Source organism: Papaver somniferum, chromosome 4, assembly GCF_003573695.1.
Source record: "Papaver somniferum cultivar HN1 chromosome 4, ASM357369v1, whole genome shotgun sequence".
Classification (NCBI taxonomy): domain Eukaryota; kingdom Viridiplantae; phylum Streptophyta; class Magnoliopsida; order Ranunculales; family Papaveraceae; genus Papaver; species Papaver somniferum.
The window spans coordinates 22,088,085-22,097,696 of record NC_039361.1 but is presented as its reverse complement, the minus strand read 5'-3'; positions in this window follow the sequence as shown (position 1 = coordinate 22,097,696).

Below are 9,612 nucleotides of genomic sequence, written 5' to 3'. Positions count from 1 at the left end.
TTGCATTGATTAGTCTTATTTCATAGAACTTAGTGCTCTTAAGGAGTTAAAGTTAATTGTGCTTTTACACTTTAAGTTGCTTTTTAGGAAGAATTCACATTCGCATCTTTTAATGTGTTTGTTGATGATATAAGGAAATTAGCGGGATATTCTTGCGATCAAGGTATCCTAGGACATTTGATAAAATTTAAGATTAAATATCAATTCTAGTTATTGTTACAAATTCATGTTTGTGAATGAAAACTAATCCTTGACCAATATCTTCATCTTATTGATTTGCTTGTTTATTTCATTATTTGATTTTAGTTTATTTTCCTTTACTTAAAAATCAGAAATCCCCCTTGTTTATATAGGAAATCGAAACAACTTGACAACCTAGATCCTCTCTGTGGGAACGATCCTTTCTTATCCTTGCTATGTTTTATATTTTGAGTAGTGAGAAAGTAATTTATTTTTGACGCATACGACTGCGATCAAATTTTGGCGTTTCAGGTACTTATTTTATTTTCTGGTTTTTAACCTTGTTTTGAGAATCGCGTTTCAGGTACTTATTTCTCATGGATGGAGCATATTGGAACAATGGATACGGTTTCCAACAATCTCAACAACATGACAACTTCCAACAATTCCAGGGGTATAATCAAAACCAATTCATTAGATATGACCAATATTCCATGGATCCTTATGATTTTCCTCAACAACCTTATGGCGGGTATTTGTGTGAAAAACCACAAGGATGGGAGGATTCTTATGCTCGTGAACAAAAAGTCTTTGACTTTCTAGACAAAGTTTCCAACTTTGTACAACAAGAGTTCCAAAAAGATAAAGAGGCTACAGAAGGGCAGCTCCAAGAACTTCGTGAAGGTATTGCTAACTTACAAAGAGGTATTGATCAAATCAAAGAAGAAAGGTACGAGGAAGAACTTTGCTTTAAAAACAATAACTATTCTAATGTGCCTATGGTTTGTGATGAATATTTGATTGATGCTAATGTTGAAAAGGGCCAACCTTTGGGTCTTTCGTTGATAATTGTGTAGCTACCTCAACTCTTGATCTTAATAATGTTCATTCACCTATTCAAAAGGATGAGATTGAGATTGGCAACATTAAATTCAGCGAGATCCAATCTTATGTTAACTATGAAAGTGATGATGATTATGAAGATATATCGCATGAACCAACTCATGGTGACATTTCCCAAAGGTGTACAGCGGAATCTTTTTGGGATCAAGATGAAGACGAAGAGGAATATGTTGACACTTGTGTAGATTACTCAAGCATTAATCTTTATAATGATCAAGAGCCTATTCAAAGGGTGGAGCTTGAGGATGATGCATTTTTGAGTCTTCTAAAAAAGTTTCTTATAGCGAAATTTGGAGCCGCAAAAGAGTATGTGCATTACAACGAAGAGGAGTGTGTTGAGAATGAAACCGATATGACCAATATTGTGGAAGACCCAATTGAGCTTGCAAAGAATTGTAATGATGATGTTTATGTCGAGACTTTGGTTAAGACAGAAACGGACGAAGAATGGTTGCAAGGTTTGATAGAGGACCATGATATAAAAGTGGTGAGTAATTCACTTGAGTTTTTCAAGGATGAAGAGGATACCGTGATACAAGAGATTATGCAAGGTTTGTCTAACCCTTTGCATATTGTTTCTTCTCCTTTACCTCTTGTTGGTTTGAATGTATGTGCTTCGAGCATATTGTTGAATGACTTTGTTTCTCGATTTCCACCATTAGAAACATTTGATTCTCATATTATGAATGTTTGCATAGAAGAAACCATAGAAGTTCCTGAATTTTATGTTCTTTATACACTTCCAAGTGTGGACAAGAATAAGTGTGGGGGAAACTTCTATTGGGCTATAGCTTCACTTTTGCTTTATTATACTAATGTTTGTGTGAAGTTAGTATTTGCAAAACAGGTTACATGGAAGGATCCCCAACTTTTCAGATTGTTGGTGCATGGGGAATTCGTCTTGCAAGTTGGGCTGACGACTTTAAACCAAACGCTAAATGGGAGGAAACTCATAGGATGAGTATTTCTTGTCTTGTATTTATATCTTGTCTTGTTTTTAGCCTTTTCTTGTCTCGTATTTACTTTTTATGATTTCTTGTCGCATATCATTATATGATTTCCCACCTTAACTTTATTTGGACGATTCAATTTACATTGAGGACAATGTAAAGTTTAAGTGTGGGGGAGTAGTTACATTTGCATTGTAAATTTTTCATGAAATTTTCAACTTTTGTGTAAAATAGTGAATAAGAAAACTCCAACTTGTGGTTAGTTTTGAGTCACATAGTATATATGTCGCTAAGATTACATCGAAATTCTCACAAGAGTGACTGAACTTAGAAATGACAGAGAACATGATCGGGTTTCTTACTTGTATGAGAGTTAAAGTTGGATTTAACCATCCCAGTGGCAAATGAGGTGCATACTGAATTCGGTATTAGATTTGTGATCCCCTATAGTGGAGACTACCCATGTTACATCATGAGAGGCACCGACCTTCACTTCTTTGTACCTGTCTAAATATGTGCTTTTAGAGTGTGTATCACCGTACGTAAACTCCGGGTAGAATGGCGATCTACCCAACCTCCTACCAATAAAAGCACTATTTTGATCTCTTGAGTGTTATTTTATCAATCATGAACGGTGACATCGAATTACTAACTTACATACCACTTGTAATCTTGTTCGCAGTTAGCACCATCCACTTTATCTCTCTCTACACCGACAGGTCCATAGAAACACTATCATCATCAACAAGAGGAGCATCATAAATTCGAAGGAAAGTTGAAGACGTTTTAAGGTTTATAAGCAACAGTACAGAAATGAGCAGATTTCAGATTCAAGTAAAGCAACAAGACAAGGAGCAAAATTTTTACAAGTTGAAGACTATTGTACAAGAATGAAGATTATTAAGATGAGAATTCAAGAAGTTTGTGATATCGAGACATACAAGTTATCGAGCGGTAAAGTACTTACACCATGGCCTTTGTACTTGCATTTTTATTTTTATCTTTATTTTGTATTTGTATTATTTTCTCTTGTCTCAAAAAAAAATACAATAGAAATTTTGTTAGGTCCATCATTAGTTTTAATTTTTTTTGTTTATTTTCATTTTGTATTTATGTTATTTATCTTGCATTTAAAAAAAAAGAAGAAAAGAAAAAAAAAAAAAAGAGAAAAAAAAATCATTGCATCATATTTTGGTTTGTTTAGTTCGCTTTTGGTTTTGTATTTATTCAATAAAGCCAATGGAAGAAGAAATATCCGTAATGAAGTTTCAAGCAACAAGAAATTAGAGGAAAGAATCTCATTGTCAAGATTCTACGAAGTTCAAGATTTCATCATCAAGAGTTGAAAACCGAAGACGAAGATGAAAACAAAGATTGAAGACCGAAGACGTTTCTATGGATGCTGTGAGAGTGGTGCTAACTGCACGTTGAACGGATAACGAGGTAAGTAAGCATATTCCCACCTTTCTTAAGTGGTTGATTTCCTTTCTTAGAGATCGTCAGAAAAAAGGGTTTTCAAAATGAATAAAAGATGTGGGTTTTCAAAACAATTCGGAGGGTTTTTACCTCCCCACCATTCAAACGTGTCTCAGGGTTCTCTCTTCATTCCTACCTGGACACATGTGTGACCCATAAAAAACTGTTTATTATTGAGAGCAAGTTCATAAAACCCTTTCTTGTGAGGTAGAGTCGAGACTTTTGATCACTCCGAACCCGAATTTCTTTCAAGAAGGGATGGTTATTTCTCTCTCAACTTTTAAGGATGAGATTGTGTTCATTTATGTGTCTAAATTCTTATTACTAGTGTGCAGAATTTCCATGTCTTCTTAGCGCGTTGGATGCTATCATTTCGGAGAACTAGTAAGTTGGAAAAGTAGGTTTTGTGGGTATATCTCTAGTAATCCATCGAGACTATAAATGATAAATGTTGTTTCAGGTGGTCTTGTTTGTGACTACAGGTGGTTGAACTGAGCCAAGCTGAGTTTCCATGGAAACGAGATTATCTCGTTAAGGATGAACATGTTTTTTTGTCACTGAGATGTGGAGGAGCTCGAAATGGAAGACTGGAGTATGATGGGTCTGAGCCGGATGTAGGAAGTGTTGGCTTGAAAGAGAAATCAATGGTTTGCTTATGATGTGAAGACATGATGCTACAGATTGATGCGGTTGATGTTGCTTGGGATTGATGGCACTGGTTGAGTTCAAGAGTGAGTTGCACTTGCAGCTCAGATTCTGGTGGACTGAAATTGGTTCTGCAGCTGCAACCGAAGATGATGGATGTTTGGGAGATGAAGTACAGGAGCTGTCGGCGTTGCTTGTAGTTTAAACACGAAACTGAGACAGAGAAAGGATTTTCTGTGAATGAATGAGTAACTGGTATTGGTCTAAGTTTAAGTGCAGGTAATGCAATTCAGTGACTTGAGCAAGTGGTAGTCTGAAGATGTGTGGGTTTAGTTTGAGCTCAAATGGAATTGGCAGAGCTGCAAGGTATGAATCCGAGAAGGTGACGTTAATGTTTGCAGTCAGGTTCAGAATGAGTAGCTCCTATCAGAACTGGTGCAGGGGCATTGCAGGTGCATTGGCTGTAGTGCTGTTGTGTGTATGGATAATTGGGTATTGTGGATTCAGGGTCGGAACTCAACTGAAATGGCTCGAGTCCGTGGCAGTGTTGATATGCTAAGTGGTGGTGTTGCGGGTGAGTGTTAAGCTCCTGACATGGAATGGCTTGATGCTGCTGTTGACGTTAAGATACAGGCAGTGAGAGTCGGCGAAAGAAATGGAAATTGAGGTTGATTGAGACACTGGTGGTTGGTTAATGCTGCTGCTGGTAATGAGTTATTGAGCTGTGGTAAACTAGAAGGGTGTTGCTGCTTCTGAAGAAATGAGTTGAATTGTTGTTGCTGCGAGATGATGTTGTCGAATGGTATCTGGTGAATGAATGTTAGGTTTGCAGGGGAGAAGAAATTGGCCAAAAGTTGGCCTGGAAATTGCCTGAAAAGAAAGGAAATTCTGCCAGATTTTCTACTGAGGCGAGTTGACTCAGTGACCCGAGCTGACTCACTGGACATGGACCTGTTTGCAATGGGCTTCACTCATGGGCTGTTTCAGTTGTGGATTTTTTGGCAGATGGGCGTGTGACCTAAATCAGGTGAAGGGAAGCTATAAAGAGAATATTTTTGACTTATATCACACATCTCCAGGAGGCATAATATCTTCTTCTACTACTTTTATCCTAGGGTTTTGAACATGATAGTCTTATTTCTTTTTCTTGTTTATGAACTCCATGGATATGATTAGATAACTCTCTTTTGGTTAAGGAATAAGTTGGAGTTCCAATCATGATATTTATGCAATGAATTAGTTTTGTCTTCATATTTTGTTGATCATGATTCAATTTTAATATTGTTATATGATTTGAATGCATGTTTAGTCGAGTCGCGAATCGATTGAATTAGTTTTCATCTCTATTGCTGATTAGGGTTATTATACGCAAAAGTGATAATTCCTGATTGCAAGTAGCATAATTGTGAGTATTGGTTGTAGTGATACATCCTAGTAGTTACAAGTGGATCATAACCTTTGTTAAAACGGATTAGTGCTTTTACACGTTCGTTTGCATTGATTAGTCTTATTTCATAGAACTTAGTGCTCTTAAGGAGTTAAAGTTAATTGTGCTTTTACACTTTAAGTTGCTTTTTAGGAAGAATTCACATTCGCATCTTTTAATTTGTTTATTGATGATATAAGGAAATTAGCGGGATATTCTTGCGATCAAGGTATCCTAGGACATTTGATAAAATTTAAGATTAAATATCAATTCTAGTTATTGTTACAAATTCATGTTTGTGAATGAAAACTAATCCTTGACCAATATCTTCATCTTATTGATTTGCTTGTTTATTTCATTATTTGATTTTAGTTTATTTTCCTTTACTTAAAAATCAGAAATCCCCCTTGTTTATATAGGAAATCGAAACAACTTGACAACCTAGATCCTCTCTGTGGGAACGATCCTTTCTTATCCTTGCTATGTTTTATATTTTGAGTAGTGAGAAAGTAATTTATTTTTGACGCATACGACTGCGATCAAATTTTGGCGTTTCAGGTACTTATTTTATTTTAGGTTTGTAGGGGAGAAGAAATTGGCCAAAAGTTGGCCTGAAAATTGCCTGAAAAGAAAGGAAACTCTGCCAGATTTTCTACCGAGGCGAGTTGACTCAGTGACCCGAGCTGACTCACTCGACATGGACCTGTTTGCAATGGGCTATACTCATGGGATGTTTCAGTTGTGAATTTTTTGGCAGATGGGCGTGTGACCTAAATCAGGTGAACGGAAGCTATAAAGAGAAGATTTTTGACTTATATCACACATCTCCAGGAGGCATAATATCTTCTTCTACTATTTTTATCCTAGGGTTTTGAACATGATACTCTTATTTCTTCTTCTTGTTTATGAACTCCATGGATATGATTAGATAACTCTTTTGGTTAAGGAATAAGTTGGAGTTCCAATCATGATATTTATGCAATGAATTAGTTTTGTCTCCATATTTTGTTGATTATGATTCACTTTTAATATTGTTATATGATTTGAATGCATGTTTAGTCGAGTCGCGAATCGATTGAATTAGTTTTCATCTCTATTGCTAGATTAGGGTTATTATACGTAAAAGTGATAATTCCTGATTGCAAGTAGCATAATTGTGAGTATTTCTTGTAGTGATACATCCTAATAGTTACAAGTGGATCATAACCTTTGTTAAAACGGATTAGTGCTTTTACACGTTCGTTTGCATTGATTAGTCTTATTTCATAGTACTTAGTATTCTTAGGGAGTGAAACTTAATTGTGCTTTTACACTTTAAGTTGCTTTTTAAGAAGAATTCACATTCGCATCTTTTAATGTGTTTGTTGATGATAAGAGGAAATTAGCGGGATATTCTTGCGATCAAGGTATCCTAGGACTTTTGATAAAAGTTGAGATTAAATATCAATTCTAGTTATTGATACAAATTCAAGTTTGTGAATGAAAACTAATCCTTGACCAATATCTTCATCTTATTGATTTGCTTGTTTATTTCATTATTTGATTTTAGTTTATTTTCCTTTACTTAAAAATAAGAAATCCCCCCTTGTTTATATAGGAAACTGAAACAACTTGACAAGGTATTGCTAACTTACAAAGAGGTATTGATCAAATCAAAGAAGAAAGGTACGAGGAAGAACTTTGCTTTAAAAACAATAACTATTCTAATGTGCCTATGGTTTGTGATGAATATTTGATTGATGCTAATGTTGAAAAGGGCCAGCCTTTGGGGTCTTTCGTTGATAATTGTGTAGCTACCTCAACTCTTGATCTTAATAATGATCATTCACCTATTCAAAAGGATGAGATTGAGATTAGCAACACTAAATTCAGCGAGATACAATCTTATGTTAACTATGAAAGTGATGATGATTATGAAGATACATCCCTTGAACCAACTCATGGTGACATTTCCCAAAGGTGTACAGCGGAATCTTTTTGGGATCAAGATGAAGACGAAGAGGAATATGTTGACACTTGTGTAGATTACTCAAGCATTAATCTTTATAATGATCAAGAGCCTATTCAAAGGGTGGAGCTTGAGGATGATGCATTTTTGAGTCTTCTAAAAAAGTTTCTTATAGCGAAATTTGGAGCCGCAAAAGAGTATGTGCATTACAACGAAGAGGAGTGTGTTGAGAATGAAACCGATATGACCAATATTGTGGAAGACCCAATTGAGCTTGCAAAGAATTGTAATGATGATGTTTATGTCGAGACTTTGGTTAAGACAGAAACGGACGAAGAATGGTTGCAAGGTTTGATAGAGGATCATGATATAAAAGTGGTGAGTAATTCACTTGAGTTTTTCAAGGATGAAGAGGATACCGTGATACAAGAGATTGTGCAAGGTTTTTCTAACCCTTTGCATATTGTTTCTTCTCCTTTACTTCTTGTTGGTTTGAATGTATGTGCTTCGAGAATATTGTTGAATGACTTTATCTCTCGATTTCCACCATTAGAAACATTTGATTCTCATATTATGAATGTTTGCATAGAAGAAACCATAGAAGTTCCTGAATTTTATGTTCTTTATACACTTCCAAGTGTGGACAAGAATAAGTGTGGGGGAAACTTCTATTGGGCTATAGCTTCACTTTTGCTTTATTATACTAATGTTTGTGTGAAGTTACTATTTGCAAAACAGGTTACATGGAAGGATCCCCAACTTTTCAGATTGTTGGTGTTTGGGGAATTCGTCTTTCAAGTTGGGATGACGACTTTAAACCAAGCGCTAAATAGGAGGCAACCCATAGGATGAGTATTTATTGTCTTGTTTTTAGATTTTTCTTGTCTCGTATTTAATTTTTCTGATTTCTTGTCGCATATCATTATATGATTTCCCACCTTGACTTTATTTGGACGATTCAATTTACATTGAGGACAATGTAAAGTTTAAGTGTGGGGGAGTGGTTGCATTTGCATTGTAAATTTTTCATGAAATTTTCAACTTTTGTGTAAAATAGTGAATAAGAAAACTCCAACTTGTGGTTAGTTTAGAGTCACATAGTATACATGTCGCTAAGATTACATCGAGATTCTCACAAGAGTGACTGAACTTAGAGATGACAGAGAACATGATCGGGTTTCTTACTTGTATGAGAGTTAAAGTTGGATTTAACCATCCCAGTGGAAAATGAGGTGCATACTGAATTCGGTATTAGATTTGTGATCCCCTATAGTGGAGACTACCCATGTTACATCATGATAGGCACCGACCTTCACATCATTGTACCTGTCTAAATATGTGCTTTTAGAGTGTGTGTCATCGTATGTAAACTCCGGATAGAATGGTGAGCTACCCAACCTCCCACCAATAGAAGCACTATTTTGATCTCTTGAGTGCTATTTTATCAATCATGAATGGTAACATCGAATTACTAACTTACATACCACTTGTAATCTTGTTCGCAGTTAGCACCATCCACTTTATCTCTCTCTACACCGACAGGTCCATAGAAACACTATCATCATCAACAAGAGGAGCATCATAAATTCGAAGGAATATTTCGAAGGAATCTTACCTGTAAATGGATAGATTCATCGTTCTGACCAAGTTTCTGACTTATAGTAATCCACTCTCGGCCAGGTTTCGATCTCGGAACCTGGTATGCAAACAATATGCAGAAATAGGGTTTGTTTAAGGTTTCATAGAATATTCTGAAGGAATCTTACCTGTAAATGGATGGATTCGTTGTTCTTACCAAATTTTTAACTTAGAGTAGTCAACTCTCAGCTAGGTTTCGATCTCGGAGCCTATTATGCATACAATATGCAGAAATAGGGTTTGTTTAAGGTTTCGTAGAATATTCCGAAGGAATCTTACCGGTAAATGGATGGATTCGTCGTTCTTACCAAGTTTCTGACTTAGAGTAGTCAACTCTCGGCCGGGTTTCGATCTCGGAGCCTGGTATGCATACAATATGCAGAAATAGGGTTTGTTTAAGGTTTCGTAGAATATTCCGAAGGAATCTTACCTGTAAATGGATGAAT